The 23,851-nt window shown below is 40.0% G+C and overlaps 2 long non-coding RNA genes across 7 annotated transcripts; both read right to left on the reverse strand.

Moving 5' to 3' along the window:
- Positions 1 to 5,626: 5,626 nt before the first annotated feature.
- On the reverse strand, positions 5,627 to 9,890 carry LOC141647616 (uncharacterized). 5 transcript variants are annotated; one of them, XR_012545777.1, is made up of 5 exons: positions 9,690 to 9,890; positions 9,356 to 9,515; positions 8,838 to 8,926; positions 6,075 to 8,713; positions 5,627 to 5,988 (listed from the first exon to the last, which is right to left on the reverse strand). It is a non-coding gene; the product is annotated as an uncharacterized LOC141647616 (long non-coding RNA). The 5 variants fall into 5 exon arrangements; XR_012545778.1 differs by having other exon boundaries at positions 6,075 to 6,196; positions 8,602 to 8,926; XR_012545776.1 differs by having other exon boundaries at positions 6,075 to 6,196; positions 8,591 to 8,926.
- A 159-nt stretch (positions 9,891 to 10,049) lies between these two features.
- LOC141647615 (uncharacterized) lies at positions 10,050 to 22,937 on the reverse strand. Of its 2 annotated transcripts, XR_012545774.1 has the most exons (7): positions 22,717 to 22,937; positions 22,326 to 22,403; positions 22,163 to 22,241; positions 11,666 to 11,777; positions 10,939 to 11,170; positions 10,644 to 10,813; positions 10,050 to 10,183 (listed from the first exon to the last, which is right to left on the reverse strand). It is a non-coding gene; the product is annotated as an uncharacterized LOC141647615 (long non-coding RNA). The 2 variants fall into 2 exon arrangements; XR_012545773.1 differs by lacking the exon at positions 22,163 to 22,241.
- Positions 22,938 to 23,851: the final 914 nt, after the last annotated feature.

Raw genomic sequence — 23,851 nt, forward strand, 5'->3', positions numbered from 1 at the left:
TCAGAATAATCACACAACATCATGTTATAATGCAATACTACATCTACCATGAAATTAATGACAATGGACACATAAGTAAGCATTCATATTACTAAAACCGAGTAGGGATACAACCTTTTAGCAAACTTCGCAAGCAACTCGAGACAACCAAGAATCCGTCTTATAAAACCGTCTCATCCTATATAAATCACATAATTACCATCACAACATATCCTATACTCTTTGATTATATAAAACCCCTTATTAATACCCTTTAATTACCCGCAATATTAATTATAGTTACTAATTAATACAACCTATAAAAACTCCCAAATGTTAGGGTTAGATAACACATAATGGAAAAAGGTGAGAGTTGACTTACAAAGACTAGATCGGGAAAAAGGTAGAGGAAAGGATGCTTCATTTTCAAACTCAACACGATTACCTTGGCCGGGTAAGAGGGGGTGTTAGAGGTTGTATGTAACACCCCCACTTAACCGCCAAGGTAAGTAGGAGTGCTACAATCTCGATTTCCCGAGGTAGTGCATCAAAACTCTAATCAAGAAATATTTATTAAAGTCCAAGTTTAATGATTAATACAAAATGAATTATACAATGTACGATGCCTCAACTACAACAACAATTCTAATAAAGTCTACATTGATTATTACATGATTTCTCGACTAGACTCTAAATGTCAACGGCTCGGCCCATCTCCCGATCACCACCAAATCCAAACCAGCAATCTAATTACTCCCCATATGACCAAAAATATCATATTGATCATCACATGCTACCATAATTAAAGGAGGATACAATTTGACACAGAACCAACACAAGTCAGTCTCAATAATACAAATACTCACAACACAAGATAAATGCAATGCAATGAATGAGACACACATTGTCATGATCACCACCTCCAAACCTGACTCCAACTCCACCTCCACCTCCACTCGGTGACGGCATCGTAATACCGCCACCACCCCGCCGGACCGCAGCCTGAAAAAGGTATCTGCATCGTAACTCGGTATCCCGCACCCGGTTCACGACCCAGACCTCTACCAGATTCGCATCGCAGCACGAATCCCTCCTCCTAAGATCATTAATGTACACGTTCTCCTTGAAGTGGTAAACTCCAATGAGCGACCCGGGTGTGAGACGGTCTCCTGAACCGCCTCACTCTCCTCACCACCGCAACACAATTATAACATCACCACAAATCCACTGACATCTACATGTAACACAATATGCCAAGTACACCATTTTCTCATTTTCCATGAATCCCAAGTTTTCCAAGACGCCATGTATCAACAATTACCACAATTCCTTAAGATGCAATTACCGATTCTCATGACATCATGCAATTAAAACAATTTTTATGAGACTAACCACAACCATAACATATGCAAGCATTTTATACTATTGAAAACCGAGTAGGGAAACCCTACCTCCAAGCACAAGTACAAAACTAGAAGTCCTACTCTATGAAATCTCCTCCTACAATTAACCAAGTAATTTCTATCACAATTGGTTCCTACAACAATAACACATATATAATCCCTTATTACAACTATATAATTACACAAATCCTCAATTAAAACACCTAAATGACAAAATTCCCAATTTTGCCCAAATTCTAGGGTTTGGGTAACAACAAAAGAGAGTAAAAGAATAAATAAAGACTCACAAGTTGAAAAGGGCAAGGAAAAAATGAAGGATGGCGTTAATCTTCAAATCCAAGGTTGAATCTTTTCAAAAGATGATAGGAATGTTCTAGAGAGGGTTTGAGAGGTTTTAGAGAGAGTTTTAGGGTTCATAAAAAGGGGCAAAACGCTATTTATGGCCTTACATAGCACTCACCCAAAACACGGAACCAGATTCCGCGTTTTCTGGTTCTGAACTAGAGCACTCGGTGAGTGCCTCGCATTTGGTGGAATGCACCAACCACTCGGCCGAGTGTCACCTAATAAGGCCCTGGGTCAAACCCATAACACACTCGGTCCTCCACACTTGGTCGTGTATGGACCACTCGATCGAATACACTCCCTTATTCGGTTGAATGCTTCCTAAAACTCAGGGGTATTACATCGTACGACTTTTAATGTGTATCAAGGATAGCTAGCATTGATTGAGCGGCTGTATGATAGGGTCAATACCAATTTTAGACCTAAATTTCATAATCTGTATCATACTTATGAAAATTCTAAAATCAATATCAACTTTTAAATCCAACTCAAATAATATCAGTATATGTATTAAGGTGTGGGTTCAAGTGGTAAATGAGTGTGGGGTGAGGGGTGGATAAATATGGAAAGGTCTATTGATATAGGTAGTGGAGCATAATGGTTTGGGTATGCATGGGTGGGTTGGTTAGGTTAATAGCGTGGAGGTGTGTTTGATAGGATGGGTTGGTGGGTATGGTAGATGATGGTATGATTACTGTGGTTGAGTATGCTGAAGAAAACGAAGAGGCTCAGATCCAAAGGCCTGGTAGATAAACCAGGGAAAGAAAAACCCCTAGTTTGTTGAATGATTTCATTGTTTAAAATACGGGCAAACATGATGCAGATACTGAAAAATAAAAAAAGTGTCAAACACATAGGTTGGACCATCATTTGCTAATATGGTTAAAAATATGTTCAACCAGACCTTTTTAGTGATGTTATGAGGAAGCATGAATAGGTTGAGGCAATGAAAAGGAACTTGATGCCTTAAAACTCAATGATACCTATGAGATAGTTGAAGTTCCTGCAAACAAGAACGCAATTGGTTGTTGGTGGTTATATAAACTCAAATTTAGTTCAGATAAAAGTCTTGACATGCACAAAGCAAGTTTGGTTATACAATGTTGCAGACAGAAACAAGGACTTGATTACACAGAAACATCTGTTCTTGTGGTAAAAATGACAACTGTGAGAGCTTTGCTATCAACCATGCAAATTTGGTTCACTTGTCAGATGGATGTAACTAATGCCTTTTTGCATAGGGAAATCACGGAAGATGTTTATATGCAACTGCCAATGAGTTACTCTAGTTGGGGTGATAGGATAACCTAGATAAGTAAAACTATAAAAAATACAAAGGCACAAGGGGGTATATGAAAATTGAGAAAATTCTTATATGCCTAGCTACAAACATGCACAAAGGCAATTATGGTACTTCAAATCTCACATGTCTTAGTGAAAGCAGGTTATAAACAGTGCTAGGCTAATAACTCACTCTTTGTGGGAGCAAAAGACAAGGCCATCAGTGCTTTGCTTGTTTATGTTGATGACATGATCATCAAGAGTAATGATAAAAAAGAAATTGATAATCTGAAGGACATTTTGCATTCTCAATTTTACATGAAGGATCTAAGAACTCTTCCATATTTCCTACGCCTAGAATTCAATCACTCAAATAGGGGCATCTTTGTATCATAAAATAAATATACATGTGATATGATCAAAGAATTCGGAATACAAAAGAAATAAAAGACCGTTGAAAAATCCTTTGGATATACATCTGAAGTTGGAGCCAAACAGGGACACACTCCTTGCAAATCCCAAGCTGATATAATGAAGATTGGTTAAGCTTATCTATCTGACCATCTCTAGGCCAGGCATCTCCTTCTCTATATGTAGCTTTTAAGTTAGTTTCTGCAAGCTCCCACTACTAGCTAATCACTGGCAGGCAACAAGAACGGTGCTAAGATACTTGAAAAATGCACCAGCTGAAGGGCTGCTCCTAGTTAGAACTTATGTAGATTTATTCACTGCCTATTGTGATACAGACTGGGCATCATGCCCCTTCTCCAGGAAATCCACTACAGGCTTTAAAAACTAAAAAGCAGAGTCTGATAGCCGCCAAATCGTCTGCAGAAGCTGAATACAAAACGGTAATGACATTGACCACATGTGAGTCACTTGACTCATGATATTGCTGAAAGACCTTGGCTTGAAGTCTATATCTCATGCTACATTCAAATGTGACAATCACGTACATTGCCCATTGTTGCAAAACTAATCTATCATGAGTGAACAAAACATATTGAAATTGACTACTACTTCATAAGAGAGAAGTGGCACAAGGGATCATCAAGCTAAGCCTTCATATATATGTTCCATCCTACAATCAGGTTACAGACATTCTTTCTAAGCCTCTCACTCTTGCACAACATAGGAAGCTTCTAGGCAAAATGGGAGTGATGAATTTCCTATATTCTCATCTTGAGGTGTGTAAAAGGGCATTATAGTCATTAAATTGTGTGTACCACAAGGCAATCACATGATCTCATATAGAACAGAGGAGTAGGTAAAATTATGCTCATTTGTGAGCTGTAAATTTCTGTTTTATGTGGTAGCTAGAAATCCTTCTAGGGCAAAGTTTATGCTCTTGTATACAGTATATAGTAGGCTTGTACATCCTTTTAAAAACTGAATAAGAAATACTTCTAGAAAACTAAGACCATCCTTGCTTGGGTCATCTTAATCATGATTAAGCAACAAATTAGCATGACCCAAGGGGTGGCCAAGGCAAGAAAAGGTCAGTTTGTTACCTCTTTTGGTGGCCTCGACCTCTTCCATGACCTGCTAGGTATCATGTACTGGTTGGTTACTCAAAAATAAAAAGACAAGCCAGAAAATATTATCAGGTGCTGCGTTGGGTTCCTTCCATTTCTGCAATCATGGAAATAGGAAACAGTAAATAAATTAAATGAAAACTAAATGAGAATTGTAAGATTAAATAAAAATAAAAAAGTTATAAACATACAAAAAATGATTATATCTTTTGATTATCTATCAAATCAACTCACTTTTGATATTTTTTTACCCTACTTTTAACTTTTCTATATTCCTGTACATATTGTCAGGCGCAATGTCGTTTTAATCGTTTTAACAAATTTTCTACAATTTGTTCTATGACTTAAAGCAGCAATATCAAAAAAAAAAAATTGTTTGAAAAAATCAGATTCTACAATCGTTTTAACAAAATCAAAGTCAAAATCATAACATTAAGCTGCAATATCATCTCACAAGATTAAAAAGAATCGGATTAGACATGGGTAAAGAAGATTGCTTGATGTGCGATGGAGATGATGGTATTCGCTGATGGTGTTGATGCGCTGATGATGGTGTTGATATGATGGTACTCGATCTAGGTTAGAATTTTTGTTAAATGATGTTGATTATGAAATTAAAAGATGACTATTTGAAAGGATTTGAGATTTTTAGATTAAAAAAATCAGATTCTACAATCGTTTTAACAAAATCAAAGTCAAAATCATAACATTAAGCTGCAATATCATCTCACAACATTAAAAAGAATCGGATTATACATGGGTAAAGAAGATTGCTTGATGCGCGACGGTGATGATGGTATTCGCTGATGGTGTTGATGCGCTGATGATGGTGTTGATATGATGGTACTCGATCTAGGTTAGAATTTTTATTAAATGATGTTGATTATGAAATTAAAAGATGACTATTTCAAAGGATTTGAGATTTTTAGATTAAACTAGTTGTTGCACCGCGCCCTATCGAGCGCGGTGCCCCAATTTGGTGCAATTCAAAGCGGAAGTATGCCAGCGGAAACCAGTTGTGTTGATCGGTAAAAAACTTGTCATTCAAAACACCCAAGTAGATAAATATTCAAAATTGCATTCCTGATCTAAAAAGATCGAGATGATGGTTCTACACAATACAGGATTGTTATTCCGTTGTGTACTGTACAAAAGAAAAAGTATACTACAAATGATTGTATGAGACACTGAAATACAACAAAGAGCTCAAATCCTGGAATTGAGCAACTATAGCACCTTCATGAATTAACTATAGCAAAACCTAATTGCAAAAAAAAGGCTAGTTTAAGACATGGTCAGCATTCCTACAACACTACTATTGTCCATCCAATGACGACCTTTAGGAGGTTGACACTTTGCTCCACAATCTATATTCAGTGTCAATGAAGACATGTATATTGTAGCATCTCTTACTTTGCTTGCAATTCCTCTACAATCAACCACTCCTGCACAGTTCATTTAAAAATAGGAGGAAATATATTAAGTTCACCCTAAATCAAAACCATGTACATGCTCATCAAACTATAATTACCAATGTGTTTCTGCGTCATCACAATTGTCACCAACGTTGTCTTGATGGTGTCGTTTCCACCCAAATATAGATGCACATGGTTTATTTACCCTTTATTCCGGATCATCAGTCCCACCATGTTTCTGTTAAGTGAACAAAAGCGAAACCAAATGAATAAATTAATAATAGCAGATTAGAGAACTCACAATGGCAGTAACAATATGCACAAATAGGTCTTAAATTCTGCAAATCAATGATGCGAAATTAGGTGCGAAATTATAAAGTTCAAAACTTCAAGATAGTGTCTAGATTTAGACAACTAACTACGATAGGCTAAAATTTCGACACATGCAAATTTGTGTAAGTTAAATTTTATTGGCAAAGACAACCAAAGTCACACATAAACCCAAGGTACGTAGGATAATACCACAATTACGATTTACCTCTCACCCTCTCAGCATTGATAAAATGCACGCATAGTAACCTAAATCATAGATGTAACATGGAAATGTGCATTAAAACTATAAAATAGGATGAAAGAAAGTTAACCATGCAACAGTTCAACTATTCTGACTTTCCTAAAAAGGGAAGAAGGTAGAATGGAGAAAGGAACAAGGACTGTCTTCCTTGGCGTGATGTTGGTTCGGTTCTCAAGTTTGGTTCGATAAGTACTGAGACTCGAGTACATCTCTCTTTACTTTATGGCTGAATCGCTGATTCTCTTCTTTAGTTTAATTGACTGAACTATCTACAATAGAGAAATACACCTTTAAATTCCACGTAAAATGCCCAATAAGGGTCGCTACAAGAACTACAACATTTTCCGACCTTCAATCATACCTATGTGAAGAGTTTAGACTTTAATAAATATAATGGATTTCGTTTTCTCATTTTCCTAAACAAATAGCTTACCCTTCTTCCCTCCATCCTTCATAAAAATGGATGATGTTTTTTCGTCTTCCTCTACAAAACGGCTTTCCCTCCCTCTAGTCAATATATTGCATTTCTGATTTTCCTATAAAAAAATAGCCCTCCTTCCCTCCCTCCCATCCTATACAAAACGGATTTTGTGAACTCGTTTTTATGTATAATCTATCTCAGAGTGATAAAATACACACATCGTAACCTAAAAGTAAATGTTGGGAAAATATTTGTATCATACATTCGTATGTCTAATATCGGAATAGACTTAAGACTGCGCAAATGTGACTGAACTCACAATGGCAGACCTGGAACGGGCATGGTGAAACGGAACGAAGGTGTGATTCATGGGTGAGTGGTTATGGTCAATGAAGAAAATGACATTGGTAAGTGAAGATAATGCCTCTGTTACAAAGACCACCTGCTAACTTGAATCCGTAGCAGCAGCAGGCCCCTCGACAAAACCGACTGCGGACAAGTACTTCCAATTTCAGAGTTTAGTTTTTCATTGTTCAGGGTTCATTTCACTCTTTAAGCAATATGTAAGTAAATTTAGTTCTACAAAAAAGGCAACTCGATAGTCATAATTTCTCCACAACTGTGATAGCAAATATGACAGTATTCCTCCAACTCTTCTCCCCCCTCCTCCTCGACAAATTGTCTTAATATAAGGGGTAGGACTGTATCTTTACTTTTGTCATTATTAGTACATCTTTACAAAACCCACAAATTCGACAATGTCTTTGACAATAAAAGTGTTGAACACTTGTGAAATAAGCATAAACGCGTTCACAGACTTTTAATTCAACAACTGAAATAAAAGTACATCAAATAATCACTTGAAGACGAAAGAAAAGCATTGTCTGTAGAAAGTGCTTACCATCATCGAATTTTGTTCTGAAGCAAAACCGATTTACAATCACGATTAAAGATTCCATTTAATAAACAAATAAATTAAATCCTTATGCAACAATATCGCTCAAAAACCCCAAATCATGCAACATTGCATAAAATTACGAACTCTGCCCTAAATGAGGGACATATAAATTTGATGCCATCGCGACAGACTCGCAGTTCTACATTAATTATTCACTTGGTAAAAGCATGGTAACAGAGTTACTGTGTAGGAGCCTTATACTAAATCGAAAAACATATAAGTACAATATTCATGATCAACTGATTGCTAGACACATTCACGAAGCATGATTAATCAATTGAACCTATAATTAAACCAGTGTTTCAACTTCGCAACAATTAGGATGAGAGTGGGAGACTCTTCTATCCTTTAGCGTAGGTTTTTGTGAAAATTCCAAAATTAAGAATTTCCCAATAAGACGGTAACTTTATTATCAGACAAACCTAAATACTCTTTGAATCAATTGACTTTTAAATTATGTTAAGACATATTAGGCTTGATATGACAATAAGTTATTTCAGTAACACTAACGACATCTCGATGGCGTGAAACCTGAAACCACTACTATTAAGTCTTGTACGAGCTGTGAGCTTTAAAAAAATTCTTAATGTACTCTTCATCTAGTTATAGGATTAACGGATTGGTCTCATATAAAATTATAGAAGACCGTTGTAAAAAAAATTGTGTGCACCACCATTACCTCGACCATACCTTCTCCCGGAATAATTTCCGGCTTTTAGTGAGCATCAGCTACAACCTCTCTAAGTTCACCAACTAAGGTCTCATTTCCGACAGCAACTAATTCAGGTTTAAATCGCTTGACCTAAGCATCAAAAAGAGTATTGAACGGAAGTAATTTTGATATAATCATGAGGATTATGAGCTAGAAAAGGGAAATAATAGCATGTGATTATATCATGATAGTCTATATGTTAAGAGGCAGACACCTGATCTGCTAGAATGGAGTAACATTTGAACCAACAACAAGAGAAACAACTCTGAATTTATCTGGATTCTCATCAGCAATATCTAATGCCTGCAAAGCACCATCTCATAATAAGAAGCAACAACCAAAACCAAAGCAAAAGAACATATTCTACAACCTGAAAAGAACATCATAGGCATACTACGTAGTTATGCACATATATCCCGTGTTAGTGATATGTTAAAGATACTTTCAAAAGAACCACAGCAACAACATTATCCTAATAGCTTACGTAATCCCATAATAAGCAGGGTGAGGAAGATGACTCCCGAATATCCCATAATGAAAATTATGTCAAAAAATGCATCTAATAATTGTTATTCCATGATATGGAGTAAAAACAAGTGAAACTGTTCTAGAGTAATTTTGCTTAGTTTATCATAATCCAATACCAAAGATTAAAACATATTTTTCTCTAAGACGGATTTTGAGTCGTGGAGCTCATTGACTGAAATATAGGGAGTAGATAAGAACCAGTACCTTGAACCTTGCTCCCTCCTTTGCCAATCCAATAACCAGGGTACAAAAAGCAAAATGCAGAGTTTCTCACTCCATACAGGTTTGGGATTATGTTGTCCAAGTAAAGAGCCAAGACAAACCAAATAATGAATGATCCAACAAATCATATGAAGATGTCGTTCTGCAGTTACAAATACAAGAGTAAAGCATCATTTTTTTTTTTGGGAGAATGAGATAAGCATCATTGATATAACATAATACGGGAGTATTCAGAGTGATTCGTAAAAGAGAAAGAGGAATATTTAGATAGCAAATGAACTCCATTTTTAACAGATTGAGGGGACTGTTTTCATACCATTGTAACTATACAATTATCGCCATTCGGAGAACATTTGGTCTTACCACTCCAGCTGATTCCGGGGTCTCGATGTGTTGTAGACGCATCTGTGAGCATCTTTAAAGCTTTGGCCAGCAAATTTAGAGGGAAGAAGGACCATATGATCCTGTACCCTTTAGCGAACCTATCATTGTAAAAAAATCCAAATTGTGTCACAACTTGCATAAGCGGGATTAATGTCAGTGATGTGAAACACAATACCTGTAATAGCAGTGTGCTAGTGTTCTCTTTTCTCTTCTCGCTTCTTTTTTTACATTTAATTAATTTGTCTATGGTTAGTGGGCTTGTCTCATATGTAAGACTCTCTCATAATGTGTACTTTTCCGTTGAGACTATCACACAGGAATTGAACTTGCCTGAATGATCAAGCCAACAATGAAGTTATAGTACCCTATATTTGTGGCTGAAGATTCCTGGTTGATGAAGGCTGATAGCGTAAAGGCAAAGGCTGTCTAAATAGATACACGGAAAGGGTAGAGATCAGATAAGACGTTAGTGGATGCTGCAAAACTGAACAATCTGGTATACAAAGAATGAAAATAATGAATAAAAGGAAATGACCATGTTTAACTGGAAAAGGAAGAACACAAGTAACAATATTGTAAAATTGTTGTGCAGGGAAAAATCGAACTGAAACATCATCCAGAACAATACAATGAAAACCGGTGTGGCAACGATAAGGCCCTCCCAAGCCAGCCATGATAGCCAATATGCACTATCAAAGAGACCCATGATATCATTGCCTGAAGAGTTTTAGCATAAATAAGGAAACATCCAAGTTTAACGCTTTGGTCATAAACATCACTAATCACTGATATTACCCGCTAAATTTGAAGGTTTTCGGTACACCAAAAAAATAAAAATTCTTGGAACATAAAACACTATTGAACCTATATTAGAGGGGAGACGAACCTGTCTAAGTTTTAGCTCTTTTTCAGCCACCAAGGCACTAATTTGGAATACAAAACCCAACATAGCAACAACTAAGGAAAATGTTGGACCAATGGACTCCATGGCTGAAAAGGGATCTGTTGGAGGGTGCGATAATTATATCAAACCGACTGTCCAGTTGAAATTTGGGTCTGGCCATCATCCAAACAGCAAAAGAGTCCTTAGTTATAACTAATAAACACACCATGAAATTTAAACAAAATGACTGGCTAAACAAACTGCTCATAGTACTACTATAAGAAAGTCGAGCCGATACCTTTAATCAGAAACCTAGCAATTTCGCGTTCAGCAGAAAGCTGAAGTGGGAGTTGAAATTTGAAGGTAGGGTCTTCAATTTTGCCTCTTATAAAGATTGTTGTCGAGTTAGTTTGAAGACAGCAGCTGATTATTATTCCATTTTGCTCTTTAAAATGCAGTGCTCCTGGACTGTGCATTGGGCTTGTAAGAAGCCATTCATCGACCTCTTCCTCCGTCCTAAATGACTTAACCTGCATAAGTAATTACACATCACAGATCTTCGGCATGACGTGTTCTCTTCAAAATTCAAATGCTAATACTCCAACATTCTTGCTAATGAAATTGTATTTTATTCTAACTTAGTTGGTAAAGTCATGAGTGACGGTACTCATGAGGGTTCAAATCCTAGAAGAAGGGAACCTGTAAGCCATTGGTAAATGTTTCGGGTCTTAGTTTACCACATTCTGGAAACCGGCTTTATGTATTTAGTATATACTATTAGGAAATGATTGTCTTTCTACTCCATAACTTATTGCTCGGGGACTCTTTGCTCTACTTTAAGTGTACTCATCCTAATTCTCATTTTAATATAAAAATATTCATAAGACGGAATACTTAGAAGTCCTTAAAACTCTGCAGTTGAATTTCTAATAAAATCAGCTATGTATAAAAAGCTAACAGGCTACCTTTCCATATACTTAAGATAAACTGAAGAAAATCTTAGCAATAGGTCATGTGGTAGAAACCTTGTGTCAGCTCAATCATTATGTGGCAATGATGACAACGCCTCCATCTCCTATCCAGACCCAATTGATGCAAAGTAACATCTGAAGCATCTCTCTCCTATAACGGGAGGTCCTGATAATCTCCACGACACAATAAATTAGGCTAAGGAACACCCAATTAACACAGATGGATCTTTCGCAAACATGACATTCAACACAACTATCACTTGCTTTATCAGATGAGCATTGATGAGGATCAATTATTAGCGATATAGAGATTCAGAACGATGCTAAATGCTAACTATATCCCAGGTGCACATGGCCAACATGCTGGCTTTAACATTTTGGGTACACTATATTACCATAGTAATGTACACTTGGGTAAAAAAATATGCTTTAAGAAATGAGATTTTAAAGGCAAATTAATTGCCTTTACTTGGTGTAAAAACCCATGTTGACATTGAAGCTTGGATAGTATGTGTATACATATAGTTTATGCTGCATCTTTAAGTTTAATTGAATTCAAGCATACAACACGTGAAGCATGGTTTTGTCTCCATCTATAAAAGATGTGAGCATTTTTACAAGAACAAATGACCATGTATCACTGATCTTGAAGAGAAACAAAGTCCTAGAATAATGACTTTGCTTACCTGAAACTCTGAAAAAGGAATGTCCTACTAACTACTGAGATAGATCACATGTGAGCCCGTCTTCCTAATAACCCATGTCGATTTTAAAAGTGAATGACTGAAGAAATACTAAAATTTTTTATTGTAAACAAAGTCGAAGGCCCTTCCTAATATAGAAATAGGTAAGAATAAGATATTCAAAACAGAAGCTACATAATGCAATGCCCTTATAACTCTTTACTCTTTCTTCTACACCTATGTCCTTATGCATCTCGATCTTTAATCAAAAATCTTTGCACTAATATTAATGTGTGCATGGAGATTATAAGAAAGGTCTGTTAGAATATGTCTTATATCTAGCAAGTTTAATTTCTATAAATTTAATTTCATCCATTGTTCCTATCGAATTATTAGCTATTTTACGTAATTAAATCAAGAAGTAATAATCACCAAGAATGCAATGACCAAAAATAAAGAAACAATAATCAACAAATGGTTGGACAGAAGTCCAGAACCCAACATTCACTCACCTAAAATTCTAGATGCCCAGCTCGAAGAAAAAGATAGGGAAACAAGACATGACTGAAGTTCATCTCACAGATTTGAGTAACATGAATGTTCCAAGTTCTATGTGCTAAATTATTAACCTTCACAGATGCACATAACCCACATAACATGAAAACAATCGCGACATTTTCATGTTAGCTTTAGTAACGACACCCCCTCCAAAAAAAACCTACTACCATGTCACATACTCACATGCAAACAACCTAACAAGGAGTATTTGACTGAAGACTCCATTTACTCATAGCCCAATACACAAGCTATACTTATCAAGTCAGTAGGCAAATTTTCAAGGCAAATACAACAGTCACCCAATTCAGAAAAAGTGTAGCAAGTTAATTAAGGAGTCTGAGGTTGTGAAAATATTCGCGCTCTAGATAAACAGAGGCAAATCATTTCCAGATACTTCCTAGGTAGGCTATTCACAATCCTCTAAATATTATAGATAAAGATATGGCTTATGACAAACCATGAAAGCCACACGAGATAGGACATACTTAATCTGATCACCATACGGCAAATAAATGGCAATCAAACAGCTCAATTTCAAACAGAAACTTCTGAAAACTATCTTTATCAGAACCCAACCCATCCCTTGAGGATCGAAACTGAGCTTATTTCAGAGATTCCGGCAATATTTATAGCACTTTGTTTCAAATTTTTCGGCTTTCCACCAAGTCTTAGTCTTCCTATGCGTTAATTTAGTGTATGTCCCTCATGTACAGTCTTGAGGAGCTGTTTCTTGTGGGTTGAATCAGTCCAAAATAATTTCGCATTTATAGGTGTATAGTGCGATATGGGCATCATGATTTTCACAAGGATGAGTTGGACTTTGAAGATCCAGTACAAATCCTAACATGTTCGGGTTCGTTACTACTTCTCATCATCTCCTGCCTATTTCTCCTTCTAATTAAATTCAAACACTTGATTCCGCCATATTTCTCATTTTTTATTTATTTAATCTTAATTGTTTTGTTCTGGTTTTATTTCCCATATTTGTGATTTACGACGCAAATCATGCCGACGTTCAAGCATTATTGAATCAAGCTTATCCCATGTACTCTTACAATCCCTAAGCTCGGACCCAAGCTAAGAAGTCAATTGATAGAAGCCATCCAATACAGAAGTTCACAGTTCACACACACACACACAAAGAAGTTATGGAAGAATTCTACACTATGTATGCAAAGGGTATTTTCTTCTTCTTCAAGGAATTTTTTCTGTGAGAAAAATTGAAGCAATCAGAAGAACAGATCATAAAAAGAATACAAAAATCATCTCAACTACCTAAGATCAACTTAACAGGTTGACCCACTCAATAAGGATGTAAGACTGAAGGCCCCAGACATACTGTTAGGGCCAAAATTACCGTATTTTGCCTGGGCTACGTGGCACGCGATAAGTGGGTAATTAATGAGCAATGGACCCATTACATACAAGGGGAGTCGGGCCCATGGACCGAGCCAGGGAGGCAGGTCTGGAAGCAGAGTAATTCGGGGAAGGACAGTAGATGAAGAAGAGTTCGACTTGGACTAAGATATTAATAAGATCCCGGGTAAGGCAAGGAAATCCTAATTATTGCCATATTCTGAATAAGGAAAGTCCAAACTCTACCTTGAGGAACAAGGTAATCAAGTGGGGAACCCTAATAAACCCACTAGGGTTTATTCACTATAAATACAAAGAAGACAAACAAGAGAAGGGATTCACACACAAGACGGCGTATACCACCTAACTTTCCTCCTGTGCACAACCCACGCATAAAACAAATTACCTTATAAATCATCCAAAGATTCCCCTTAATCATTGGCTAATGATTACCTCAATTACTACACCATTAAAGCCATGCTGCAAATCCTACGTACACCACTATGAACCCACAAAATTGCCCTTCACATCCTGTTAGTATATAAATGTCCCGATTACGTGCCAGGACGGATCATTCGTCATCGATTTGGGTCCATTGTATATTACATCTGTACTCCGATTATCATATAGTGGAATATTGGCGGGATTCCGACTCCCCCCGCGGTTGTTTCCCACATCGGGTTTTCCGCGTCACCAAAATCTCTTGTGTCATTATTTCCTTATTTCGTCCTTTACTTTATTCGTATCGCTACTCCGTCTTAATTGCATACATACTCCGTCACGAATCACATATAATTTAACCCCCCGTCACGAGGCTGAAAAGAGCGGTCACTTTAACCCTAAATTGGTAGAAATTTACCAAAACAGTTTGGCGCCCACCGTGGGGCATGGTGATCGATCTCTATAGTCAAGTTGTCATAAAGTCAGTATTCGGCGCCATGTCCCCTAGCGAGCAAAGATCTCCTCACTGTCCATGAAGTCATCCGAAAGCCATCAGTAGATCTGCTTCTTGGGACCCTCCTCGGAAGCCAGCAGCAGATCTGCTTCCCAGGATCCTCCGCTAGAAGTCAGCAGTAGATCTGCTTCCTGGGACCCTCCCCGGAAGCCAGCAGTAGATCAGCTTCCAGAGTTCCTCCAGAAGTCTCGCAGCAGATCTGGCCCCTAAGTCCAGCAGCAGATCTGGCCCCAGAGTCCGGCAGCAGATCTGGTCCGCGAAGTTCCTCCAGAAGACCGGCAGCAGATCTGGCCCCAGAGTCTGGCAGCAGATCTGGTCCCCGGAGTTCCTTCAGAAGCCCCGCAGCAGATCTGGCCCCAAAGTCCAGCAGCAGATCTGGCCCCGGTTCCTTGAAGCCCCGAGTCCGACAAAGCAGTCAGTTCCGGAATTCCTCCGGAATCCAAGAGAGGTTTGCTCTCTCGGCCGTAGATCCGCTCTCCGGCCGAAGATCCGGTTCCCGAATGCCTCCAAATCGCCGTGGACACCCGCTCCCCAAAGCCGAAGATTTGGTCCATGTTGTTCCCCAGAATCCTACAGCTGATCTGGTCCATGGAGTTGCCCAGGGTCCTCCAGCAGATCTGGTCCCAGAATTCGTCCAAATGCCGGCAGCAGAACTGCTCCCCAGAGTTCCTCTAGAGTCCTATAGCAGATCTGGATGCCAGAGTCCCTCCAACCTCTAGCTACCAGAGCAGGAATGGTCAGTGCACCAGAAACCACCAGCAGCGTACCAGCAACAAGTGTACCAGCAGAAGATGGACCGGCAGGAATGTTCAAGACAGGGTGCGGACTCAAAGGTACCAGGCTGGGGGCAGATCAGGACCTCCAGAATCTTTGGACCAGATATCCCTAGACGTCGTGCTGGTGCTCCAGATGGAAATTCAGAAGCAAGTTGCAGAGAGACAATCTGGAGCCTGCAGGAAGCATAGACGCCAGGCTATAACCTAGATGCCTAGCATCCTGCCGCTCTCTCTCAATGACTAGAATGGAGGAAGCATCAGGTAACACCGTATCTCGTAGTTCTGTTCTGTTGGAGCTAAATTCCTCCCTGTTGCAGGAACTTTCAGCCAGCAAGAACCAGAATGACAAACTGAACCAGTGTCACTACAGCTACACTAACCAGCGACCCTGGAGCAGACATCTGCAGGAGTGTCGTTAGGTGGTAATATATTTGGTACTATTTTGCATGTCTCTAACCCTCTTGCAGTCCGAAAACCTGGAGGAGCCACCACCTGTTATCACGTGGGGGCAAGTCCAGTAAAATATGCTCCACGAGTCAGGTTCCACCGTTTACACCTCTATTTGTGCTAGAATAATTTACGTGATAACAGGTGGATCAAAACTTTACAGCCTAAAATACTCAAAGGCGAAAAAGGCATGCCCCAGAAACAAAAGGAATCGCCTAAAACTCAGAAACACCGCCATGATGCTCTTATCATAACATCGTACATAGAAACTACACCGTAAGAAAAACCCTGGTGGATACAATAAACTTAGTCAACATGGGTAAGCTAGACCCAAAACGAACAGTGCTAAAGATTCAGAGTACACAGGTAATCTTCATCGTCAATTGTTTGAATTTTATAAAACTAACATGGCATGTCTCGCTTTGTTCTACGATTACATGATACGAAGAAGATCAAATCTAGCAAGTGGCAAACCAGAATGAGCGTCCTGCAGGAACTATCAAAGCTTGCAAAGAAGCAATCGGAATATAAGAACCAACAACGGTAATCAACACGCAGTCCGCCAGGCCCTTGGAGGCAGATTCCAGCAAATTGTCACCCTCATAGGATAACAGCTCATGAGAAGCTTCTAAAACGAGTTTCGTACCCAGTCTACATCTAGGGAACAATCCCGAAACAAAGCAAAATACAAAAGGGCCAAGTCGCCAGGCAATGATAAACAAAAGCACAAACATGATAGACGAGAGGTCCTCCTAGCATGATTCTCTACTCAGCAGCAGCTACACCAGCTTTTCTACCTTGCTGTGTTTGACCTTCTCTTGCAGGAACTAGCTCTGGCTCAGGAACATCAGCAGCCTCAAAAGCATTTTAGGGGAACCTTAGTACCACCACTGTCGTCCAGCCCGGAACTAGAAGAACCTTGGTCACAGTACGTATAGTCCCTGTATCTGATTCCCCGCTCCTGGTCCCAGCACCTGTTTACCATACCTATTGGTAACCGAGACATCAGTTATGTCATACTGGAACCCAGAATATTATCTCAATAAGTCTCTGCATCCTGCAGAGACCAGGTACACATCACTCGAAAAAACAGTTTCTTGCACTTGTTTCAGCTTTTTATAAATTGCTTTCTTATTTTAGTCTCATCATATCCATGCGGTAATTGACTATCCCTGAAAGCCTATATGAGAAAGCTAGAGCTATTAGGATAAATAAACAATGACCAATTGAACTATACGCCTAAGTGTTCACAACCTGAACATCGAACCTCGAATGACAGTTAAGTCACAAACCATGCTAGACTAGCACCTGACTTTAGTCCTGCACCCAGACCTAGGTGGATGAAAATATCAGGAACCTAGAAGGGAAATAGGAATCAGAGTTGTACATGGCAGACTAGCAGAATTTCCAATAAGAGGGACAAGAGTAGGCCTGGTACCCAGGTCCCCGAAAGGGGACCAGCAGGGAACCTGATAGTCCGAGCCTGCAGCGACCCTGAGAGTCAGGCACCTGAAAATATCTGGAACCAGACAGGTCCCCAGCCGGGGGCCAGAACCTGGAGGCAGACGTCCTTACAACATGTGGGTAGCATCCACGCTAGGTATCTCACCATTTATGTTTATCATTCATGAGCTAAACCATCGGTAAACAAAGAACAAGAAGATTCATGTTCATATGTCGCTCTTAAAGTAATTCATAAACTTCGTAATCTTGTTCCCCTGTTATATTTTGAATAACTATTGTCTTGAGCGTTGGAAGGTCGTTGGCTATGCCATCTGCTGGCCCTATTAGAATAATTTCTTGCAGGAGATCTCCCTACCAGCAGGAGTGGTTACTCAGGCTCCAGAACCTGCCACTCCTTCCCCATATCAAATCGCTCCTCCTGCAGCATATAACGCAGAATGCAGAATGCAGGACGTAGGACGCAGAATGCAGAATGCAGGACGCAGGATGTAGAATGCAGGACGCAGGATGTAGAATGCAGGACGCAGAATGCAGAACGCAGAATGCAGGACGCAGAATGCGGGACGCAGGATGCAGGACGCAGGACGCAGAATGCAGAGCGCTCCCTGCAACAAATTTTCGGCCTGCAGAAACAGCCTCCCCGCGCACAGGTCGGGCCAGCAGGACAGGTAGCTCCGTCAGCAGCTTGCAGGACATGAATCAATGGCATGGGGGCAATTCAATCAACGTATCGCTGGTACATAAAAGCTCCTAGCACCCTGAATATATAGGAGACAGGCAGCAGCCATAATGCTGCAGAACACATCCTTGCATCAGCTTCCCAAAGTGAAAAATCACAACAACATATGCTACAACCAGCCTGGTTCCCTGGACACCAGAACATGAAATAACAAATGACAAGAGGAAATGAAACTACCCTCAGCAAGAAAGTAAAAAGCAAGCATGGGTCTCATATTATATTGCATGCCATCCACAGCAAAGCCGTGAAAGTCATGCAGGGGGCAGAGACTACATCCCTCACACGACAGCCAGAAGCCAACAGTCCATCGAGCAATCTTGGTCAAACAACAAACTCAATGTTGAGAACCTGGAACGATAACAAAAAGAAAGAGCCACAATAGTTGAACTAAGAAGTGCTCACATACGCATGACATCGTACAAGCAATCAGAAGCAAAGGCATATGATAACAACGTCAGAATCAGGACTCTCCCAGTAGAGGACCTAGTGCTATAAAGGATATTTGAAAATACCAAAAAACAACAATTTGAAAAATTCGCTTGCAATCGGAAAAGAACAATGACAAAGAAAGCGCGGATAACGGGGTGTACAGATTGATGACCATGCAAGGTCAAATCTTGTATAATCCCCGACCGTACTTTGTCTGACAAAATGCTAAAACCTTAGTGTACAGAGTACCTTTCAACAGTCCATGAAGCAAAAACCTTTTTACTAATATCTTTTGTTTTATCGAGTCCTTTTTTAGTTTCAAAATTTGTTTTTGTGTTTTTTATTTATTCGTCTTTATTTAAAACAAAATATTTTCTAAAAACCCAAGTGGTACGCGCTGTGGCTTCCTGGATCTAGATGTTGCTCTGGAACACCATGAGATAGCACCAGGTATTTGTACTATTTGGTTATCTTTCACGCTTCTAGGGAGAAAGGCTTTGACACTGATGTTGGTTGCTTGTCAGATAAGGGACACTTTGAGGGTCTAGCCCCTGCCATGTGAGGCCGCGAGACGTTTATCTTAAGTCAAGCCACATGGAGAGCATACGCCGAGGTAGCGCGCAGGGTTCGGCATACTAAGACCACCCATACCTTAACGTTAACTCAGTAATTCCTTAGCTAGCTATGTCGTAGATCAATGGGTGCACGCACGGATTTCAAACGTCTGGAACCACAAGGAACACAACATTCCTTGTTAGTCGAAACATTCAATGAAGGTATGCTCGATCGGCTAACCTAGTGATAAAATATTTTACGTCATGGGTAAAATATTTTATCAAACATCTGCCACCAGGGGCAGAGGCTGTGTACCTGGAACCAGGTCAGCCTCCTGGCAAATCAAAAGTGGGAACTAAACTCCAGACAAACGAAATGACAGAGACATAGCATACAATCATGGTTGACATTGCATTCACGACATATGATAGTCTACAGCTTGTCTAATCATCATATAGTCTGCCTCATACATTAGAGAGTCCATGCATCACACTACTAACATTTTGCAGGTATCACCTACATAACAAGTGTATAGCAAACTTATGCCGAATGCTCCAACCACCAGATTCACCCTTGGTGACCGGATAATGAGAATGGTAAGGACGGTGGGAAGTGGTTCCCAAGATTCACGTCGGCTCCCAAAGATCGCCTTTCTCGGTCCCCGTGTCGGTCGCCCGTCCGATTTCGGACCAGTGCCCGGCTCCCAAAGATCGACTTTCGGTTCCCAGAGCGATCGTCGAGCTCCCAAAGATCTCGCCACCTGGTCCCTAGTGTCGGCATCGCCGCTCGGCATCCGCCAACATGATTCAGCGCCAACCGTCCGGTTCCCAAATTGACCATCAGGCTCAAAGATCGCCGCCCGGTTCCCAAAGCCATCGCGCGGACTTGAGAACCCTGCCGTCGATTCCTCGCATCCGCCAACAGGATTCCAGCTCCAGCCATCTGGCTCCCAGTGTCGGCCGCCCGGTTCCCGAAAACCAGCCGTGCCTGGTTCCCACCACCACCGTCGGGATCCCAACGTCGCCCATCGGGTTCTAGAGTCCACCAATTGTTCCGAGCATCCTCCCAGTAAATCCGCCCGGAGTCCGCTTCTTGAAAAGTGCGCTAACAGGAGTCCACGAGTCTACATCGATAAAATATCGTTTACATCTACTTCCGATCAGTGAGAACCAAGGAGAGCGGAAACTGTCTACAAGGACAGCAGAGTACGATTGACAAAATCAAGCATGCCGGGTACGCAGTGCAGGTACGAGTAGGAATGCAGAATTATCTCAAGTATATCTAGCAGAGTCGGATCCAAGCGAGCGGCCACTTGACTTGCTCGAGAATTCATGAGACTTCTCTATTAGAGTTTCAAAGACTGCTCTGTTCAAAGCAAAGTTTCGGTGGTCTATCACAAGAGGTTGGTGCAGACTCCTTCCGCGAGAATAGCAAAGCATAATCCGGAAGGATAACAACGGTTTAGCGGTAGCGAGAATGACGACTTGATGGCGAGCTTGAAGAATCATTTCCCTCCTCAACAAAGCCGAGAAGCGAAATTGGGGGCAAGCTGTTAGGGCCAAAATTACCGTATTTTGCCTGGGCTACGTGGCACGCGATAAGTGGGTAATTAATGAGCAATGGACCCATTACATACAAGGGGAGTCGGGCCCATGGACCGAGCCAGGGAGGCAGGTCTGGAAGCAGAGTAATTCGGGGAAGGACAGTAGATGAAGAAGAGTTCGACTTGGACTAAGATATTAATAAGATCCCGGGTAAGGCAAGGAAATCCTAATTATTGCCATATTCTGAATAAGGAAAGTCCAAACTCTACCTTGAGGAACAAGGTAATCAAGTGGGGAACCCTAATAAACCCACTAGGGTTTATTCACTATAAATACAAAGAAGACAAACAAGAGAAGGGATTCACACACAAGACGGCGTATACCACCTAACTTTCCTCCTGTGCACAACCCACGCATAAAACAAATTACCTTATAAATCATCCAAAGATTCCCCTTAATCATTGGCTAATGATTACCTCAATTACTACACCATTAAAGCCATGCCGCAAATCCTACGTACACCACTATGAACCCACAAAATTGCCCTTCACATCCTGTTAGTATATCGTCTGTCCCGATTACGTGCCAGACGGATCATTCGTCATCAGATTTGGGTCCATTGTATATTACATCTGTACTCCGATTATCATATAGTGGAATATTGGCGGGATTCCGACTCCCCCCGCGGTTGTTTCCCACATCGGGTTTTCCGCGTCACCAAAATCTCTTGTGTCATTATTTCCTTATTTCGTCCTTTACTTTATTCGTATCGCTACTCCGTCTTAATTGCATACATACTCCGTCACGAATCACATATAATTTAACCCCCCGTCACGAGGCTGAAAAGAGCGGTCACTTTAACCCTAAATTGGTAGAAATTTACCAAAACACATACCCCTGCTTCAACCAATTAAATAAGTGTGTAAACAACTTCCAACTTATATCGCTAATTAAATGTAAGTGTGTAAATCATGTGTAAGCAACAATGACTTGATTAGTAAACCACAAATTCGAAATAAAACAATCAAACTAACAAATATTTTACCTTCTTGGGATGATTTATTGTAGGATATCAGTATCTGTGCTTTGGCGGCACCGATGATATCAAATTACCTTAGTGCAAACTGCCGAAGAACACATCCCACCAACATAAACTTTATAAAAATCGAAAACCGAAAACTGAAAAGAGAAGATAAGCAAAAACATACCAACTCGAGACTATGATGAATCCAAGTAATACCATAATCTCTCTTCTTACCCTCCTTTGGTATCAGAGCCCTCAACATCTGAATTTTGAAAGGGCAACATCAAATGATAATAAAAAACACAGTCGTTTACCAACCCGCTGATAAAAAAATATACCAACCTATAATAAAAACACCAAAATAAGCCATAAATTGAAAATGGAATTATAAAGGCTGCTCTTTTGAGCCCTAAATTATTGCATCCCAATCAATTTAATCCTAAAAAAGCCCAAATTTCTGCATGCTATCAAAATCAACTTAAACCTAAAAATGACTAAACCCTAACTTATTTAATTTAATTCGGAATCAATAACAGATAGAAAGAGAATCACACGAATAAAACAGAGAAACTAACCTGCTACGTGTTGATCATCATTGTTGATCACCATTGTTGTTTTTGATGAGTGAATTATATACAACGAATTATGAGAAATGCATGAGAGATAAAAGAGAGACGGAGTTTGTGAGGCTTTTAGCAATAGGAGGGTAAATTATTAGAGTAGAAACTGGTAAAGGCGAAATGGGTTGAGGAGAGGGAAAATTAAGGGACTAAGAGGGAAAGGTAAGCTATGGAAGAGATTACCCATATAGTAAGCAACGAGGAAAGAAGAACAAAATAGGCAGAAATAATAAAGGAGGGCAAAATGGGCAAAAAATACCAAAGTTACTGTTACAGGAACAGTAACCATATTTGGGTTTTCTAAAGAGTGTAGAAAAAGGAGGGATACAATGCTGATTTGAGAATTTTCTATATGGGCTTAATTATTTGTTTCCTTCCTTTTTTTTTTGAATTAAACCCGAAGGTTTAAGAAATAATATTAACAGAATCAGCACAAACTACATCAGCGATTTCCAACGGAACGGACTCCAACCATCTACGAGAACCTATCGACCATGGTCTCAAATGAGCAAGCTCATGAACGGCCTTATTAAAGCTTCTACGAACCCAAGTAAACGAAACACTGTCGAAAAAATTACAAATAGCATAAATGTCATTATAAATTAAATAAATACTACTACGTCCCTTCCGTTGCTGCTGTAGATCATGGATAACATTCGAGAAATCGCCTTTCAGAATAACTCTTGAATTATTCCTCCGTCTCGCCTCTTTAAGACCATACAAAATAGCAGCTACTTCTGCTTCTGCAGGATCCATCTCTACCGCCCCCTGCTCCACCGCACACCATACAACCTCTCCCCTATCATTCCGACACACCGCACCCGACTCGACACCCACATCAGCTATCACAGCGGCATCAATATTCACCTTCAACACCTCCCTCTCCGGCCGCCTCCAACTTCCACCATCATCCACTACCCCACGGGTCCTCCCCTCACCCAAACTCCCATTGTCCGCCATTTCACATACGATGTCCCTCACCCTTCGTACGACCAAATTCGCCCTCCACTCTCCATCTTCGAAAATAGCCTTATTCCTCCTTTCCCAAATAGCCCAGCAACCAGTCATGAACTCCACCTGCTCTTTCAGC

Source organism: Silene latifolia, chromosome 3 (assembly GCF_048544455.1).
Source record: "Silene latifolia isolate original U9 population chromosome 3, ASM4854445v1, whole genome shotgun sequence".
Classification (NCBI taxonomy): domain Eukaryota; kingdom Viridiplantae; phylum Streptophyta; class Magnoliopsida; order Caryophyllales; family Caryophyllaceae; genus Silene; species Silene latifolia.